This window comes from Calidris pugnax, unplaced genomic scaffold (assembly GCF_001431845.1).
Source record: "Calidris pugnax isolate Ruff unplaced genomic scaffold, ASM143184v1 scaffold56, whole genome shotgun sequence".
In the NCBI taxonomy this organism is placed as follows: domain Eukaryota; kingdom Metazoa; phylum Chordata; class Aves; order Charadriiformes; family Scolopacidae; genus Calidris; species Calidris pugnax.
The window spans coordinates 10,602,426-10,623,394 of record NW_015090839.1 but is presented as its reverse complement, the minus strand read 5'-3'; positions in this window follow the sequence as shown (position 1 = coordinate 10,623,394).

Below are 20,969 nucleotides of genomic sequence, written 5' to 3'. Positions count from 1 at the left end.
AAAAAAAAAAGAAAACCTTGACAGAAATAGGCATTTTCCCATTAAAATCTTCAGTTTATTCCAAAGCCATTTTTATCATCAATAACAACAGAGTTTCAACAAGATGTTGAGAACAGCTAGTTTTGTCTTAGCTAATCATCACCTCTTCCCACACTCAGAAACAGCCAGCAATGGATGAGAGGGAGATACAAAGTTATGATGTTACCATCTGTGCCAGAAAAAATTGTTTGGGAATGTATTACCAGAATTGCAATAGCTGTAAATTATTTTGGGCTTATGATTTCTCTGTAGTATTTCATCATTTTGAAATTAAAAACATGTGCTTAAAAAAAAAAGATGCATGTACTGGCTGAATGGCACATACACACACATGCAGATAGTTCTTGCTTCTCCAGTCTTATTCATCCTGTTAATACGTTTGAAGTCAGAATATACACAAAGAGTAACAATGCAATAAAACCAAGCATTATGACTTGCATTGTATTTACAAAAGAATAGCATGTGTACAGTTTTTGCAAATCAATTACTTTCTTTTCTTACGGGGAAAAGTGTCTCTTTCCTACATAATGTGTCTTTCTATCTCAAAAGAGATACTCATAACTTCCATGGCATAAATGACTTGAAAAAACAACTAGATCCCTGGACTACAATTTTGAGGTCACTGGCATAAAACGTTTCTTCCATCTTCGTAGCAGTAATTTTCTGAAAGCTATTACTAAAATGAGAACAATTATGTACAGTTTTAAAGCATTTGTATGTAAGAAAACTGCTTATCAGTGTCTAGACACTGTCTTCCATAAAATTCATGGATCCACATGTTGCCTCCAAATGCTGGGTTTAGCCTTTGGATCTTTGATTTAGCTGACAGATGTGCACAAACTCCAGCCATTGGTTAGCTCCCTCATAGCTAAATAGCTCTTCAGATACGTGTGCCAAAACTATTCCAGCTGAGGGAGAAAATTCAGTTCATTAAATTTCCTCTGGATCTGCATGTTTTAAGTGGCAGTTTAGTAAAGATTAAAACTCTTCCTCTAGTCCAACTTTATTCCTTTTGCTTGACCCAGAATCTGTCTCTATTTTGTTCCAGGGGTCACCAATGTCACAAGTGTTTGAGTTCAGGCTCACAACTCTGAGGACTTTGTTTATAAGAATCTAAAACAGAGTTTAGCCCATAATATTTACCTTCTCTTGTTGGAAAAACTCATAGGCTGGGTAAATAACAATTTTGAAGTAATATAATCAATGAAGTATAACAGAGTAAATGATGCAAAACAACACTTCTATGGAAAAGCCACGAAGAGGGAGATGACAAGGTGTTTTGTTCTATGACAATCAGATTATAATAACTCTGAAGATTGTAAAGGTTTATTTTGTTCCCTGCTCAGGTTCACATTTCAAAAACATAAACTTGCATAGGAGACTGTTTCTGCATGAAAGCAAATTTTGTACATGATTATGCTCACATCAAAAAACAATTAACATCAAGCACTCCCCTTGTCAGATATTGAAGTACTGCTTAGAATTAGAAGGCAGAAACCCAGAAGAGGCTTCTTTTTTGAGGCAATGATTTTTACATTAAATCTAAGAAAACTAATGATTATAAATAAATAAAATTTCAACTGTAACACAAAGGTTTGATTTTCACTATTGAAGACTGAATTAATATTAACAGCAGATTAAGTCTCTCAGTAGGTGACTAGACTTACAATTAAACTTCTTTTGGTTTTGGTTAAGACTTCCTGTGCTGGCATGCAACAAGCATCCTCCAGCAGTGCTGCAGATGCATGAAATTAAATACTTCCAGTTCATCTGCTTCTTTGCCCCACAGAGGGAAGACCCTTCTCAGCAGGAGGTGCAAACTTGCACAATTTGCTTTTGGGGCAGGAGCTCCAGCACAGGTTCTGGATGAGGGCACCAGTGGGTGGCCTGGCTCCACTCCACTCTCTCCCTTTGCAGATGTAGACTGGGTTCTTGTGGCAAAACCCTAAGAGTGGGCCAGGTGGCACACAGGGGAGATATCTGGGTGGGTTGGGGGGCAAGATAGTTTGTTACCTGCTGTTGCAAAGAAGGCTGAAATCTGCTTGTGGTGAAGGCAGCTGGGACTGGCTCTGATCCTCCTGCAACATCAAAAGAGATGCAGGGGGAGGGTCTCCAGCTGCAGCTTGTGCTACTGCTGCAGTGCCAAAGGCAGGAGGGGTGACTACGCTGGTGTGCACAGCCCAGAGTAGGTGCCCAGTTCACTGGCATTGCCCTGGGGCACCTGAAAGAAGCTTAAGGGGAACAAAGAGAGAATGAGAGTCTGCTCAGCGATGACTGAGACCGAACACACATGGGATCTGAACAAAAGCTGTCTTTTCTTATAAACATCCTATCATCAATTCAGCAGACGGGTACAGCTTCCTCACAAGCCTGATGGGGATCTGATTATTGTTGATAACCCCATCTCTGGGGCAGCAGAGACCAGGCTTCTTGCCACCCCTGCAAATTACAGCCTGTCAACTTTACTCCTCTGCACAGCTCAGGGAAAATCCAAGGAATCATTTTGTCTCTGTCCCACAAGTCAGAGCACAGATCTAAACTCAGCACAAGTTTTTGGAATTTGTGACTGATGGATTCAGGAAATCTTGTTCCAGCAATTACAGGTATTATCATAACAAGGAAACAAAAATACCTTTTCCTGCGGTGGCATGGTTCTGTTTAAGGTCTTTCCTCCAAAAGTCTCTCCCTACTTCTATGCACTTTCTATCATGCACATGGACCCATAAAAAAAAAAGGCACATTCAAAAATCAAAATATATTTAAATCTCTGAAACAAATCCAGCCCTACCAACTCTCCTCTACTCCGCTGCCAGCTCAAAATCAACTAATAGTCAGTCTCCTCATCAGTGGTGGATCCAGGGTAGAACAGACCTCCCACTATAAGCAGAGCCTTGAAATAAATGTTTATCATTTAAAGAGAGAAAATAAATTACTTTAAAATGTTTTTCACCAGCCAGGCTCAGTGTGTCATCCAACTCGTATAAAAATGGATGTTTCTACACAATTACTTGTACTCTGGACTCAACCGCTTCATCTAATAATCGATGCCTCCCACTCACACACGTTTGCATAAGTTCTTTAGCCTCTTCTACTAGTTAGATTGTAAAAATGTAGGAGTAGACATACATGTGTATATCCAGGACAAGAATGTTTATTCAGAATAAATTATTTGGGCCTAAAGGAAATTAATTAGCTGGGAGGATAGTTCATAATCCAAATACCCCTAGAGCCCCTGAGAAAAACAACATCAGAGATCATGCATGTGAGTGAAATGCCTTTTTTCAAGCATTATTTCTCAAAACTGATACATCCTGCTTAACTAGAAAAGAACAAAATGTCTCAGCCATATTTCACAATCCACTGAAAAGGCTCATATGATAATAAACAGTGTTTTTATTTTCCAAGCAGGTCCACAGACAACTGCCTTAATCTCATTTTGGAAAATCACATCTTCTGAAAAATCTAAGATCTGGAATTATGAGGGCACAGAAGGGGTTTTCATAAAAACAATCCCTTTTCCTTACATTCATCCTTGATACGAGTTTCATTTAAATCGGTATATTGAGGCAATGAGATATTTCTCCCTCTGAATTCTGATTCTGAAACACCATAAAAGCACTCACCCCATTTCCAGAACACAGGTAAACAGCTTGCTTATAGACACAGCCCATTTAAAGCAGAGCTGAAAGTGCCAAGTGAAATTACTAAATTCCTGTTCCACAAGTTTCACATTCAAAGAACACAATTAGTCAACAGCCACCATTAAGACAAATGCACAAAACTAATGCTTTTAATTTAGTTTTGCCCATTGGTCTTACTTATCACTGCTACTGAATGTTTCATAATGTAAAAGCAGCAAGTGTGCCAGGCATTGTGTAACTATGGTGCAGCTATATTAATTAGCAGCCAGCCTCTACCCAGAGCAGTATCTATACGCTGCAACAGACAAGGCAGACAAAAGGCAGGATCGATGCAAGAGCACGAGGTGAGGAAACGATGCTTGGAGGTTAAACTTCCCAACACAGGAATGCTGCGTTAGGGACAGAGCTCAGAACCTTCATCCCTATCCGTGATTACAGAACTGCTTTCACTGAGGATTTTTCCAACGCGTTCACAGACCACACTGTGGCAAAGCACTTGCTCAAAGACAGATGACAAGTTTGCCATTGCGCCGGGGTGAGTCACCAGGCCTGCCGGGGAGGCTGGTGACACCTTGGTCCACTCATTGCCACACTCACTCGCACACTCATCCTCCGACAGCGGTTTCGGGGCTGAGATTTTAGCAAGGTTGATGTGAAACCTGTGAGACTGAAACGTTTGGGGGTCTGTTTGTCCCGAGAGGGGCTGCAAGGCAGCGGTAAAGGTGACCGAGTCCTGGGGGAGCCCGTTCCTGCTCGGGGTCCCGGAGGAAAGGTGTACGCACCTGCAGACCCTGCCGCCGCCGGTGCCGCTTGCTCCTCTCGCCGGGAAGGCGGCGCCCTCGGCGGGGCAGCCCCCGGCCCCCCCGCGGGTGGGAGCGGGACTCGGCCGCCGGCGGGTCACGGAGCCCAAACACCGGCGGGTTTGTGTCTCCGCATCCCTCCCGCCGCATGCACCGGGTACCTGTTGGCACGGCCTCAGCTCAACAGTGCCCAAATATTATTCACCCATCCAAAGGAAACCATATGTGTCTTTTTTGCCGCTTTTACGCTCCCCGGTGCCTGAATTTTGGCCGTGCCGGAGGGAGGGTTGCAGCGAGCCCTCCCCGGGGACGGGGCCGGGGCTGTGGCGGTGGCGGCCACGGGGAGCGCGTGGCCGGGAGCTGTACGAGGGGGCACAGCGCCATCTGGTGGTCGCGCGGGAGACTGCAGGCTGTGGCCTGCGCGCGCGGGCACGGCCCCGCGTGCCGCGTGGGGAGCGCGCGGAGCCGGTGCCCCTCCCGTGCAACGCGTCATTTAGAGCTGAACAGGAGAGTCGGGAGACTTCTAACGCCAAGTTATCCCGCGAAACCCCTTTGTGAGACTTCAAATGTGAGACTATAGTTATAAAAATGTATACATAATATCTAACTATTGCATTCCTGGGGTTTTTTCCTCCATTTCTGTTTAAACCTGTTCCATTTTCCGGTTTTGTTGTGTTTTTAATATTATTATTATTGTTACTGTTGTTGCTGCTGCTGCTATGTCATCATTTTATGAATATATTTTTCTGTTCTGGTCTAAGAAAATGCAAGATTTTTAGTTTTATATATGTGATGCCAACATATGCTAAGCTATAAAACAAGCACGGATGAAAAACACCAGTTTGTGTTGTCAAAAAAGTTTCTTTTGTCTTTGATGGTAAGATGTTCTTATTATCCAACATTGCCTGTTTGTAGCCGATATCTTCCCAAGGAAGATAGTTTTGTATGTAACTTTTCTATATTAGAGAAAAGGGGATGCTTGCTACAGTAAAGCAATTTCTGAATTAGAAAACATGGTTGTAATTTTTATCAAGCAATGTGTATCTTAGTTTTCAAACAAAATTTCATTTAATACCAATGGTAATATCTGTTTAGGGAAAAAAAATAATAACTAGAGGATTTTTTTTCTTTTAAAGCCCCAAAAGAAGTAACTAAGATTAGGATTATATATCAACAACAATTAAACACCTTGTGACTATGATTTTGTAATGGATCAGCAAGGACTGGAATAAGAAGAGTCATGGCCTGAATGCTAGGCAGTTGCTTGGGGATAAGGGTAGCCCAGTAAAGCCACTTTCAATGTGGCCTGGAGCATGTTTTGATGCACCACGTGATGTATCTTCAGGGTTCAGTCTCTGGTGATTCTGTCACCTCAGGCTTCTTTTTAATTTGTGAGCTCAGAATATGTGGGTTCCTGCCAGTGAACCTGGTTTTGAGTACCAAACACTCGCATGCAAACGGAATAGAAATGACCAAGTCAGGACAAAACAGAGGTTTGTAGCATCCGGTGTAACTTCTCCCAACTATAGATCTTCTGCTACAGAGAGTGCCCCAGGCCCAGCCTTGCTTCAGGGAATATAGCTCTGGATAGAGGAGAGGGTGCAAGGCCAACTGTTCACAGCACCAAAGACACAGGCAAGGTGAGACACAGCGTGAGGCACCAGTTCATCCTCAGCATGATGGGCCACGCTATGGAGACATTCACACAGGCATCATGTAATCTAATCTTGCTTTTAATGTTCTCGAAGCAACATTTTCTTCAAGAAACATTGTTAAACCTCCACTTGACGGAAAACTAGGAAAAATCATGGTATCTGCTTATCTGAACCATTGGCAGATGCTGCTGGCAGGCTGATAGGTTTCCAGCTCCTCAGGAGGTACCCAGCCTACTAATGACCTGCACAAAGACCCACTCAGTGACTTGCCAGAGGAGTTCTTTTGCTGCCCCTTAGCCAGGCTCATTCAAGATCAGTCAGCAGGAAAAAAAGGTGGGCTGTCTTTGAGGAAATTATAAAATACAAGGACCTAGAGGTTTTGATAAAACATTGAAGGGTCCACACGGAAGGGAAAAAAAAAAAAAAAAAAAACCAAAACAAAACAAAAACCCAACAGATTTGACTCAGAACTTTCCTGCATATTCCCTAGGCAGTGAACCCCAGCATATTTGAAATGACTAACCCCTGAGCACCAGGAGCACCTACTACCTCAGAAACATATTTGTTAAATTCCCCAGACAACAAGCAATGAGCTGTACTTAACTACTAACAAGATGGACAAACTGGACTTAACGTGGGAAGGCAAGCAGCCTGGAGTGTACCAGTTGTATAACCACAGGACTCCAAAAAAAAGAAAACGTGCCCTGCAATATACATATTGCATCAGCTGGCATTACGTCATTAATGAGGTAGAAACTCTTTTGGCCCTTCTTCATCAGAAACATTGCTCTACCCCAACCAAAAATTAAGACTCATCAGACTTACCAACTAAAAAAGAGGTTTTATCATGGAAATACCTTTCTTTTTCACTGAAATATTTTGAACATAGAGACAGACAGGCCATGCCATAATATCATTAGTATTTGTGCTTCGGATTAGCTGAAGAAAAGAACTGATAATTTGGTAAAATAAACATGTTGTCACCAGCAAATCTACAATATGCATAAAAATATTTACATACATGCACAGTAGACAGACATGCATATATGTCATTCATTTATATTCATGTAGTTGAGATATGGTAGCTGTGCAAGCCTGCCACTGGCACACTTACTCACATTGACAGCAAAGACTGCGAGAGCAGCACAGGATGGTTAGGGTGCTCATCGAGCTGCGAGGAATCCAGAGTTCCCAATCTTTCTCTTTACATGTTGCTGTATGCTCAGCAGAGAGCAATGTATGGTATTGTATGAAATTTGATGTCATGCTCTCAGTCAGGTGCAGAATAAAAATTCTTACGTATCTCAGAGTTCTGCACAATGTCCTCAATGCTAAATGAATTTTGAGAGCTGAGAGCACAAACTGCTACTGGCTGAGTTAAAGAACTAGTCTTGCTAGTTTAAAGACTGGAACAAACTCACACCCTCAGAGGATCGATGGAGAGGTGACCATGTAAGGCACCCTGTCAAACGAGTTTCACAGACAAGTTATTTGTAGATGATTTTCAAAGATAAATTTGAGGATATAGCAATCTACTCCTTGGCAGTTCACGAAAGACATAAAAATAGCAAGCTAAATTTGTTGACTATGCTATTTGTGGGCCTTATTATCCCCCTGGTAATGTCATTCAGTTACAGAGAAGCACTATATATATGTGCAAATCACATATATGCACATTTATGTTCTTGCCCACAGTTTCGTACCACAAAATACTGCGAGATCACTGTACCTAGCCTTTTTACCAATATGATGTCCTTATAGGAAATGTAGGCATTTCCCTATAGTCCTTTATCTCACTGAATCCGTACATGTCTGAAAGCTTTTCAGGATTAGGGCCAATATGCCATTTTAACAGCAATGTGCAATCACACATGGCAAGTAGATCAGCAACTGAATGCTATAATGGCCTTTTGAGCAAGGGGCTGACTCAGCCTCTTCCACAGCCTGTCGCACAGGGTTTGCAGTCCAACTCCCTATCCCCCGTTCTGCCGCACCATTCCAGTGGTGACAGGTTTCTGGGTGACTGTTCTGTGGCTCATGATCAGCTGGAGGCTGGCAGAAGGAAGTGCAAAGAAGCTCTGCTCTGCAAATAACAGGCTGCAAAGAAGAGCCAACGTGAACAGAGAGTGTAAATAGGATGGGGAGGAGGAGAATGTCTGCCAAAAACAACATGAGGCTTTAAAGGCCTGGTTTCACCGCTAAAAAGTTGAAGCCCTAGCTTCTCCACCTCTAACTGAATCAAACTCAGTCGCAGCTGATCCCTCTTACTCTGTTCTTTCCCACACATCAATCTCTAAAAAAGGTTATCCCACATCTTCGTGAAGCTTTTAAGAGATGAGTAGTGAATGCAATCTGAAGCAAACTGAGAAACACTGAGCTCCCAGTACCACTGCCACTGTCGTACCCAGCATACAGGACAGTGCCCCATGGTTAGCAGCATCTTGCTAGAAGGAAATATGGACAAGCCAACAATGTTACTTGGAATAATTCAGACTTTCAGCTTTTAGGGCTTGCTCTATTTTGAAAAGCCCTGAAAATTCTGCTTTTGTTTACTTTTTGAAGGAGATGTGCTCTGTTTATGTAACCAGACAAGAACTCGATCCTGGAAACAGACACATAGAGAAACATGACATGTGCAGCTGAATCTGCTCTAGTATCCTATCAAGCTCTGGAACAACAGTATGAGTTGTGACAGATCCCATTTACTTCCTTTAGTAGACTTTTTATGTAGTAGGGATCCTAGTTGTTCAGATTAGCTCTAGATGAGATTTTGGCATACCATCTGTGTGACTGAGAAGATCCTCTAATTTGTTTGGACAGTTCCTAGGCTTCCAAAAAAAATATCCTGCACATATGTTTATGAAACACCAAAAAAAAAAAAAAATTACACGGACCGTGTTTACTTCTCATTGGAGACATCTAGAGGAGACCAGCTGTTCAGCAAATAAGGGTTAAAAAAAGAGCACTACAACTTCAGCCTGAAACACTGAAGAGAAGCGTGGAACACCCAGTGCCATTGTGTGGGAAGAGCTGGTGCAGAGAAACCTGCTGGCATGGAAGGAAGGCGGGGTGGGGGGAACAGAAAAATCTAGAGAGTTTCAGTGGAAAGAGATGTCATGAAACTGGGTACTGAATTTTTTTGTAATGCCAACAAGAAAATCTGAAATCCAGAAACAAGAGTATGTGCTGGTTCCAGCGGAGGAGCTAGCAGGAATCACTGTGCTGATTCTCTGGGGAAAAAGTTCACATGCCTTTCAACATGTTGAAGCTTCCCTGGCTACAAAATTTAGTGTTAAGACTTCTTTATGTCATTTTTTCCTCAAATGTTTCTGGAAAGCTATTAGACCCTGCAGATCTAGGCAGTTACCCTCATTCCATGCCTGGATAGCTCTGCATTTACATGAAGACCTAGAAAGGGAAAGGAGAACAAGAGGGCAAATGAGGACTCTGATATTGTAACCATTGATGAGGTCTGCCACTTTCTCCAATGCTTCAGTAATTTTATATTTCTGCCTCTTCTAGTGTTGTTCTGCACTTTTGACTTTGACTGCTTGAAAACTGTTTGTGATAAACAGAACACCATTTTATGGCATTCTACTTATGCTTTTTATTTGACTATTTTTACGTGACAACAGATGTCATTCCTAATTTCCATAGCTTTCTTGGACTTCAAGGGTCACGTCACCTACAGGGATGCTTTCTGTTTTTCCAGATTGATGAAACAGTTCATCAATATTCCCATTCTAGTTCAAGAAGCTTCTGAGAACACAGCAGGCACCAGGCAGCAGTACAACGTTTTGCAAGTCTGATAGCTAAATAATTTGCAGTGTCCTCTGGTCTTCAGTCTTTCAAATAAGCTCTTCATTCTCATTCCTCAATTGCTGCAAGCATAAGTGAGTGCTCTGGGCAGCCATATATTGATTGTCCAGAGAAGATTTCATCACCCACAGCAGAAGAGAGCTCAGACTTTCAAAATAAACTGCGTCTACCCAACACCAGAAAATCCAGAAAACACATGATGGAAAATGGGAAGCAGGGCTTGATGCACGTGATGAAGATGAGTACGGCTGCCTTGTACAGTTTGAATTCACAGGCCAAGCCACAGAATACAGCCACACTTGTTAATACAGACAGGCAGAGGAGCCATCTGAAACATTCGGCAAAACCTTCCAGATCACTTAAAAGAAAGATGAATCTTTTGTAAGTTTCCACTTACATTCAGAGTGCCTATTTCTCATAGACCTGTTTTCAACGAAGGGATATTTTCTTTTGTGTGTTTTATTGTTCTTCCTCCCTTGTAAAGGTAATGTTACTTTAAAACTCACTGTGATTCTCTCACTTTTGCATATTCTGTCTGCTGAATCTCCAAGAAGTGCAGTGGGATATAATGAAACCTATTACCATTTAGAGACAATATTGAGCAGACGAGCAAAAGGTGACAAGTTAACTTTATTGCACTGCTATGTTACTCACTCATGCCAATTAGTCTTTACTGGATTCATTTGGTGCAATAATACAAAGTACATGGCATGGAACACATGAAGCCTATCTCTTAGACACAGTTCAGAAAGTCCTTATTATTTTCCTAATAACATTTCAGATAATGTCATGAACATCATTATTAGTAGTACCTTAGGGATGGAGCATAAAAATTATTTTGGTTTGAATCCTGTGCAGTTATTCCTAAGTTCCTTTTATTTTGAAGAAAGAGGGGTTCAGAAAATAAGAAGGAATGCTATACTGGGTTGATTGCAAGGTGATAGAGCGTTCATGAATACCACCCATTGTGTCAAATGACTCACACATCTGTCAGGTGTGCCGCATTAGCCCACAGAAAGCCTTTTGTACATGTTGTGTCCTATTAAAAAAAAAATTGCTTTGTCTCTTGATGTCAATCATGCTGATGGATGGGCTCAAGGTGTTAATGAGTAAGCTTTAAAAAATATTTATGCTCTGCCAAATCTCTGCATCACGTCAGTAGGCACTAAGCTAGGCAGTTGGAAGTAACAGAATATTTGGAAAGGACAGCTCTTCTTCTGACTCATTAAAAAAAAAAAAAGCATGTTTTTAAGCTCTCTCTACCAATTCTCTTGAGCCCTTTGTGTTTTTTTATAAACATGATTTAACAACATTGTATCAGTTTACCTAAAACAGATTAACTCCAAGTGACTTTGATACTTCTTCAGTTACACTTGCCTTTACATTTTGCTAAGTGTAAAGTCTAAAATCAATGAGCCAAATTCTTGAGTTACTCCAGATTTTTTTCTGGGTAACTAAGACAGACATCTTAACACATTCTGTTTAGTACGTGTCATGCAACACTTTCAATTTTATTCTGCCATGGAAATAATATAACACAAGAGTCTCTAACTGTGAGATACAAGAATTGTCGTTCGGGGGGAATCAAGTGTGACTCGCAGTTTCTCAGAATTAAACCCAGAAGAGACTGCTTTGACTGCCCTGTTGGATCTCCTCCAGAGAGGAGCCCAGCAGGCTTCCCACATTTCTCTCTACCTACAGCATACCTTCCAAAGCAGTGTATCGTCTTGCTTTCAAGACTGCAGACAGTGGTGCACTCTCTCAGTAATTTGTTCTGACGATTACTGACTCCGACTAAAAACAGTTTTACCAGCCTCAATCTATTAAGCTAAAATTCTAGACATCAGATCATTTATGCCTTTGTTTGTTCCTCTGAAAAGGATCTATTCACAATTACTTAAACAATGGAGATTGGTAAAGTGGTGGTAACGTTTGAGTTTCAGTGAAATGTCTCTTTTTAAGTACAGAATTTCAAATTCATTTTGACAAATTCTAAAGTCGAAGGAATTTTTTCTTAAAAGTTTTAAGGAGAAAAAATACTCTTAAAATATAATCTATTTCAATAATTTTCATCCAACTGTGAAACTATTGAAAGTGATAATGAAACAGTCACTTTTTTCATTGACTCTGTGCTACACTTAGTTTTAAAAGTCCTATTCTGTGGATAAACTAAGAATCCATATTACAAAACATATACTTAATAAAGATTCTGATTAGCCTCAACATGTTCTTTTTCATGGCATTAGGTTTCTTTGGAACCTATGACTAAAACAGAATCTCAGCTAAACCCAGAACTGGCTTTCTTGTAGTTTTCTTATTAGTGAAGCAATGAAATATACGTTATATACGGTTGGGCTGAGTCATATATGTCATAACATACAGCATTGTTCAGTGCATATGTGATCAGAAAGAAATCACATTTTTAAGAATTCTTAGAGCTTAATGTCACAGATCACTGTCAGAATTTCAAAAAAAATATAATTGCAGGAAAAACATTCATAAAACATTTTTTTTTATTATTCTGGTGTCTACAGCCTCTGTTATCTATGTAATTTGACTATAGAGATTCCTTTTCAGACCTAAAAATTATAAAGAGACTGATTAGAACTAGACACCAAATATTTCTTCCACTCCTGGAAGAAAATTGAGATTCAGAGAGAATTTCTTAGCCTGACTCTGGATGAAAAAGGTCAAAGCCCTGAAAACATCTGAAAAACCATGAACTGAAAACAAGCTCAGCACAAGTCTATCATAGTGTTTGATTGTTTTATTTCTATTCCAGTTTGTTCACTCTTCTTGCTATATTTAGCTTAAAATTATAAATAAAACAGCTCTTAAAATTGGAAATTATATTTTAATTTCAAAAATTGACATAGAGGATTTCACTAACATTAGACTTATTCCTGGAAGCTGAAAATGAAAAATGTCTTTTAAAAATATTTTCTTATCATTAGTGTCTTAATTCAGTGAATCATCATTTTCCAAACAAAAAAAGAACACTGTATACATTCTCCACCCTCTCTTCTACAGGCTTCCAACAAAAAAGTTCAGGTTTTCAGTCTCATTTTTGTAATATTAACAATTTTAATATGTTACCAAATGGAGTAGATTAGTTTTTCCTCTGAAGAGCATATGTTAATGCCAAGCCCTAGGTTGATTGACAGCAATGATGATCAAAGATGCCACCTAAATTGCTTTTCTATTCTTATTGCTAGTGTATTTCCCCAAGGACTCAAACCAAAGACTCAAGCTACACACCAGCACTAGCAAGACTGAAAGAAGCACTGAAAATATTTCTGAGCAGATCCTCAACTAGTGAAACTTGGCACTGCTCCACTGACTTCTTGTTTTCACTCCTTCTCCTTCTGTCTCGCTTGTGCTTATGTGTGGGCTGCTGCCCTGCCTTAGACATTTTTTGAGGAACAGACTCACAGCAAGCAAAGCAGATAGATTAAATAGGTAGAAACTTTTGAGCAACCTACAAGAGATTGAACAACAATCTAAAAATAAAACTAGTTACAAAATAATAATATTTATTTGTGCCAGAACACTGGGCTAAATTCTCAGCTGCTGTAAACAAGGATAGGTCTATTGCTGGAAGTGGAGCTAGTCCAAGTGACATCAAATTATGATCTACCTTTATTGACTCCCAAGGAGCTACACCAGCTAATGAGTACCTTGCACATTTTATTAAACTGATCAAAAATATATGCTACTGTGTGTATGACAGTTTTGTTCTGAGAAGAGATGAGAAATCTTTCTGAAACAAAAGAGATCTAGTTCTCCCTTCTGTAACACTGCTGTAAACCATCAGTAGTGCAGCTATGAACAGTCAGCATAAAACTGATAGGGAATTTCCCAAACTTAAACAAAAAGATTAAGACTTAACTATGCTTCTTAAAGCTATGCCATGAGAGTCTGTAACACCAACTTACTAGATAACTCTAATTTTCAGCTGTAATGAAAAAATGATGTTTTTCTCTTGAGAGAGAGAAAGGGAGATCTCCAAGAACCAGCAATCATGTCACTGTGGCTTCATTACCCAGTGATTGCCTAAGACCACAAGAAAGTTTTTTTAACTTTGCTCCCAAGACTGACCCTCTCTGTATGAGTAAGAGCAGTGTTCAACTAATGAGGGTGGATCTCTTCGTAATCTGAATTCTAATCATTAGCACAGGTGCTTTTGTGTACTGTGTGCCAACAGGTAAATAAGAGAAATTAAGAAAGCTTGTGGTGCACAAAATGTAAAAGATTTTGAACTAATAACTAACTCTGTCACTACGCTTCTTATCTTTGTTTTGTCTTCAATCTGATTTTAACACTAGTTTTTGCACATGTTCTGTTTCTGGTCTTCGTCATTTAGAAATTACAAATAAAATGAAGTTGAAAGCAAGGAGCAATCTTTGAGAAAGAAGAGAGGAACATGCTCTAAAGGCTAAGGTAAAGTACAATTTCAAAACCAGTAAATCCTTTTGGAAAAAAAAAAAGGAAAAAAAAAGAGAGGAAAAAAAAGAAAGAAAAAAGTGCAGGAAAAATTAAGTACATGATATTTGTCTATTGGACTTGACTGGATCCTTGGGGCTCTGCTGCTTGGCACTCTCTTAAAGAATCACAGATGTGGTTCAAATTGGACAAGAGGCTCAGCTAGAGTTTCAGTAATCCCAGACACCCTATGATTGAGTGTCTTTGCTCTGAGATGAGAGAAAAAGCAGGATGGTAGACCTTGGTCTGAAGAGGACAGAATGTGTTGTCCTAGATGTTGGAGTCAGTATCAGGTATTTGTAGTTCCAGTAGGGTATTTCTTTGTTTGCTGCAGAATTTCTTAGCATTGTCAGTAAAATGAAAGGGATTAAGTGCGTTTGTTTTTCCATCAGCATTGGGTGCCTTGGAATCATAGTGCCACAGACATGAAATTATGACCAGATCTAACTGAGACTCAGTTTAACTGGTCCTAAACCAAACCTGAGTCTCAGCTTTGTTTGCTCAAATGTTCAGGAACTTGACATTCATTCCAGACGACCAGAAAATCCTTAGCAGGTGGAGTATACGGAAGTTGCCTCTTACTCATGCACAGAAATGGAATTTGACTCCCCAGCTTGCTGCAGTTGCAATGAAGAGATTTCTACATCACAGTGGTTTAAACCTACTAAATATAGGATGTAACTGTTCTGTAGAGCAGATGTTATATCAATAAGCAAGCTGTATGACAGAAGGATTGAATCACTTGGAGGGCGAAGATCTAATTGCAGTTGGTCATGTTGTAGATACATAAGAAATCCATAAGAATGGTAAATCCAGAAAGACAGATGAGCAGAAGGGAGTGAATATATCACTGAGCATATCAGTAGGACTCGGTGCTTTACCGGGCTGCAGTGGAAACAATTTGTTTCATCACAATGTTGTCAGACAGAGGACAGACGGCTACTGAGCTCCCTTGCATAATGTGCAATATGCAATAATGATCTCAGAAAACTAAACATTAGTAATTTAAATAATTTAGTTGAAGGGAAACGGTATTTTCTATGGCCCAATGTTTTTTAAGGCAAACTTCATACTTCTAAATAGGAAAGTAAACTGCATTTTGAGATAGCTGACTTTGTGGAGGGAATAGAATGGATGTGAAGAAACCCAAAGTATCTGATTAAAGCTACTATGGTATGATAGCTTTCAACTACTGAATGAGGTGTCCAATATCTTGATAGAGTAAAAATATTAAACACAACACCAGGCCAGATAAGGGCTAAGGAGGTGGAAGATGCAAAGAGGCATACCTATGAAAGGGGTCCCATGCAACCAGTGGCCACATCTGAGAGATGAAAAAGTCAGTAGAAGGCCAAAGGATCTCAGTGCTAAGAAAATCACCCAAGTCAGAGGAGAACGGTGGGTGTCCCATGGGGCTTTTAGCAGGAGAGAAAATAAGTGTCCACATTAACTGTGAAAACTGTGTCTATTTAATCTTTCCCCAAACAACTCCATTTAGTAACCCATGATAACAAGCTATGAAGTCTGTATTCATGTTCTTGGTACATCTTATATAACTACCATTAGTTACAGTTATGTATGATTACAACTACAGTTCTAGGCCTCAGGTTCGAGTCAGGCTTCTGATTGGAAATGCAAATCCAAATTAACAATATTGAGATTATAAAAAGGGAATTAGAGAGTGACTATTTTTAAAATACATTCATTAAAAGAAACATTACCAGTGCTATTTAAATGTAAGGAGACGAGAAAAAATATCTATGTACAGAGCAGAGATAGAAAGCAGAAGACACAGTCTTTTACCAGCCTAAAACGCAGAGATGACATCACTGGAAGGTTAATGGTACCTAACTAAAGATAAAAAAACTGAAGAACATGATACAGAAAAATAATCTAGAATTCAACAAGGCCTTATATCATTAGAGGAGCTAAAAAATCAAGTGTGAATTTAAAATCAACTTTAAAATCAACTGCCCTTTTCAAAAGCAACCAACGTTAAAAAAAAAAAAAAAAGGAGACAGCTAAAGCCCCAATATCTCCTGACGAACAAATGTGGTGATAAAACCTAGGCATATAACTAACTGCAGAGGTGCCTAGGGAGGAGATATAATAATGGAAAAATGTAATATTTGGGCTTTTTATAATATGGTTAAGACGGATCAGTCATCTGTTTATACAGTGTTAACAGCAGCCTAGCATTCCTGGTAAATGTATATGGGGTTTTTAGGTTATTTTATTGCTGCATGATTAGAAGGAATCAGATATTCTTACATTTAGTCATGCTTTTAAAAGACTGGCAATTTGGCTTTTCCACCCATTTCACTTTTACCTAATGCTAGAGATATGCAACATACCAATATTTTTCATTGAAATGTCTATTCAAAGGTTTGGTTACATGTCCAGGCACCCACATGTGCCCTGGGGAATCTAGCCTCTCTGTCCTGATGATTTCCTTTTACTGATGCAACTATAAAATAGGCCAGAAAATTAACCAAAAATTTAGACTTGTCCAATAAATGTTATAACAATACCTATTGTGTAAGACACCTCCCTTGATTTTTTGTAATCGTGGTTCCACATTGACTCCCTTAACAATTTGTAAAAGGTAATAATATACAATGGCACCCTTTAATCAGATGTCAGATTCCGCATATTCTAATGTGTTATATTTAATAGCAATCAAGACAGTTCATAGAAGGCATAGAAAGGAAAAGTACTGATTGGTGAAGAAAATAAGTCAGAAATGGAAACCTCAGACTACTGAAGGGCAAAGGTTACCTCCCACTGGAAACCACTTTTCCTGAGCTGGTATGTCCCTGCAGAAAATAAAGGAAATAGAAATAATTATTAATGAGCCCTTCATGAGAGAATGATATTTGCAGGCATTAAGAAATCAACCAGCAGAGGAGAAAAGCATGAAGCGATTCCAAACAAATGAAGGCTGAGCTGTATTCAGCTGCATTATCTCTTCCCAAAGACGAAGAGTCAGTCTTAGAGCAAACAGATCATTTGTCAGTCATCAGGGCTTTAATGGAGAGAAATGGTTGTAAGATGTTTTTTGCAACAACCACAGAGAGATGAACTGTATTCAGACCTGCCAAGCATCTAGGCTCTGCCTTTCCCTTCCCTTCCCTTCCCTTCCCTTCCCTTCCCTTCCCTTCCCTTCCCTTCCCTTCCCTTCCCTTCCCTTCCCTTCCCTTCCCTTCCCTTCCCTTCCCTTCCCTTCCCTTCCCTTCCCTTCCCTTCCCTTCCCTTCCCTTCCCTTCCCTTCCCTTCCCTTCCCTTCCCTTCCCTTCCCTTCCCTTCCCTTCCCTTCCCTTCCCTTCCCTTCCCTTCCCTTCCCTTCCCTTCCCTTCCCTTCCCTTCCCTTCCCTTCCCTTCCCTTCCCTTCCCTTCCCTTCCCTTCCCTTCCCTTCCCTTCCCTTCCCTTCCCTTCCCTTCCCTTCCCTTCCCTTCCCTTCCCTTCCCTTCCCTTCCCTTCCCTTCCCTTCCCTTCCCTTCCCTTCCCTTCCCTTCCCTTCCCTTCCCTTCCCTTCCCTTCCCTTCCCTTCCCTTCCCTTCCCTTCCCTTCCCTTCCCTTCGTCTCCCACCCACTTTGCCTTCACTTGCTGATGGGGAGATGCGTACTCTCTTCAATCATAGCTGCCCTATAAGAACACCTTCAGGTCCTGTGGACAAAAATAGAACCTCATAAACTGTGTTGGTGTAAGAGGGTGACTGAATCATCACTGATATCAGTAGATACGGGAACTTGTAGCCTATAAACCCTAATAGCATCTTCTCACTCTAGTGTTCTTGGTATTATTCATACGCACGCAATTTTTCATTAAAAAGCTCTTCTCATTTTAAGGTATTTTTAGGATCTGAAATGAACCCCCAGCAGATACACTACTTGTCATGCATTCAGGTTAATCTTCAGAACAACTTTAGGAGCTCATATCTCTGAAGATGCTTTGTTTCACCAGAATCACATATTCTTCTGACTCTTCACCTCAATCCAATCCTTATGTAGCCAAAGGCTTTTCTGAGGCTCTTAGATTTCTTCCTATTTCTCATTGTCTCTGAACATTCATTTTTAATTCTTTTTCTATTTATCTCTTACAGAGATAAATTTCTCTCTTACAGAGCCAATGTGAGTGCAAACAAGGCATCAATTAATTCTTCTGCTACTGCTGTACAGCATCAGGCAACCTCAGTACTTCAAAGAACAAATTTCATCCCCAGTATCCACCTGCCCAAAAGATTTAACAGAAATGCTTCTTCCAAAATTCTTTGATTCATTCTCCTATGGTAGCCTCACATCTAATACAATAGCTTTGAGCAAGCTTGAGTGGACAATATCAAGAAAGAACAGACAAATTACTAACTGATGTATTAAGTTAAAAGAGAAGCTTTCCTGTAAAGCACAAAAGGGTTGTTATTTTTAACATCTGTAACTGCAAATATGATTTGCAGTTCGGAATATTCATTTCAGAAGGATAAACTTCTGAGAGCTCATTTTAGAATGTTTCTCTGTGTGTCCTTCCCACTGCTTTGAATCTCCTCTATAGCAGAATCACAAGGTAAACATTCATAATCAGATTACATGGCCCAGTGATTCTGAATATTACTTGATTACTTCACTTCCCAGACTCAGGGTACACAATGACATTCTTCAAAACTAATTGAGAAGTACAGATAGAAAGACAGTCAATAATACTTGGGGGGATACCATTACTGGAAAAAACCTGGAAAATAATTTTCTAAAAGACAATATCAAAATGATATGGTTGGCCCTCAGATATCAAGGAATAAGGCCACTCATTATACACCAACATTTTAACATAACAAAAAAAATGCACAGCCAATACACACTGGGAGCAACACTATGGACCAGAACTAGTTCTGTTCCTGAACAGGTTCACGAGCATTTTCATTGCTCTGCCTATAAAAAAGATACACCTGGGTTAAATGTTCAGGCATTTAGACATGGGGATGAAATGCTTAAAAAGTCGTGAGGTTCTGTTCTCACCTTTACCTGAAATCTGTTGCATACATGGGTGATGCACACTATGTTGTATTGCAACAAATTTTAGGGGAAGGGCAGTTAATTCTGTAAATAAACTACACTTCATTAAGAAAAGCCAATTGAAAAAAATAATATGGTGCAACTGACTGGAAGGAGCAATAGCTTTCAGGTAACAACAAGAGAAAACCATACTCTAGAGCTGGAATATTAATGAGAAGTTCGATTAAAATCTAGAACAGAAAGGTCTAAATCACCAGTCTTTGAAGTTTTTCCTCATTTGCACTTAGGAAATGCCACAAGAAAAGCTTTGGTAGTGTACTATACAGGAATATAAAGTAGATGTAAAAGCAGCTTTTAACCTTTGCTTTAAAAGCTTCATGCTTCTACATTCCAGGAAAAAATATTGAATAACTTCTGCCTCTGTGATTTTGAAATCTACATTTTTAAGAAATAAACTACCCAACATTAAATATATATAAATTAGACTAATATCAAAGGGCAATATCAAAGTCAGGCCTGAGGCAAATAAGTGTGGTACTACTTCTGAAAATAGACTGTTTTAAAATTGGGGTACTGTTATTTTTATAGACTATCAAGATAATTTTTGAGCACATTAAAATAAATGGTGAATGCACTCCTAACAAAGTGTTCTCTTTGAAAATCTCCATTGAAATACAAGGAGTGGGCAGCTCATACTGCTAGGTGAATGCGATATGAATTACTTTAAGAAGATACAGTGACTCTGAAATTATCGTCAATTAGAGTTGCCAAATTAAGTAAGTAAAAATAATGGACAAGATATGGAGGTGGGAGGTATGGAGATATAGTTACTACTAAAAATACAGGCAAAGCTGTAAAGGCATCATGACATAGTACCTAACGCTTTGCTTAGTATTCAGCATCTATTAAAATATCAGCTTTTTAAGAACTTATATTCTCTTTATTTCCTGGATCTAATAGTTGCTAAAACATTTTTCTGCTGGTTCCAGTCCTGAATGGCTTCATTTAATGCTACATTTTTGATGTGACAGTGCTAAAAAAAAATATTGTTACCAAACTCATTATTTGGCAAATGGTATCTTATATATATATATACTGACCATATGTATTTTGTCAACTTAAAATTATTATTATTGAATCTACCCATTTGAGCATTTCTAAAAGATGTCAAACTAATCAAATCCGCAGCAGTCAGTACTTTTACCAGTTGTCCAGGCTTCTGTATCGGAGTTCATTTTGCATTTTCTTATGCCATCATCTGCTAAGGACAAACATAAATTTGGATTCTTTTGAATGGTTCTACCATTTCAAGTTATTTCCTCTGCTATTAAAAAAATTCCTTTAGGAAAAAAAAAAGCCAAAATTTGTCAGCATTTTGTTTTGCAGAAAGCTCTTTATTGATTAGCAGTGCTGGAAGTGAATTCAAAATACTTACCCAGAGACTTGAAATAAAATATATGCCCAAATTTTTTCAATCTCAGGATTCAAAACAGTAAGCTTCTTGGGGCAGAGACCATAAGAAGAT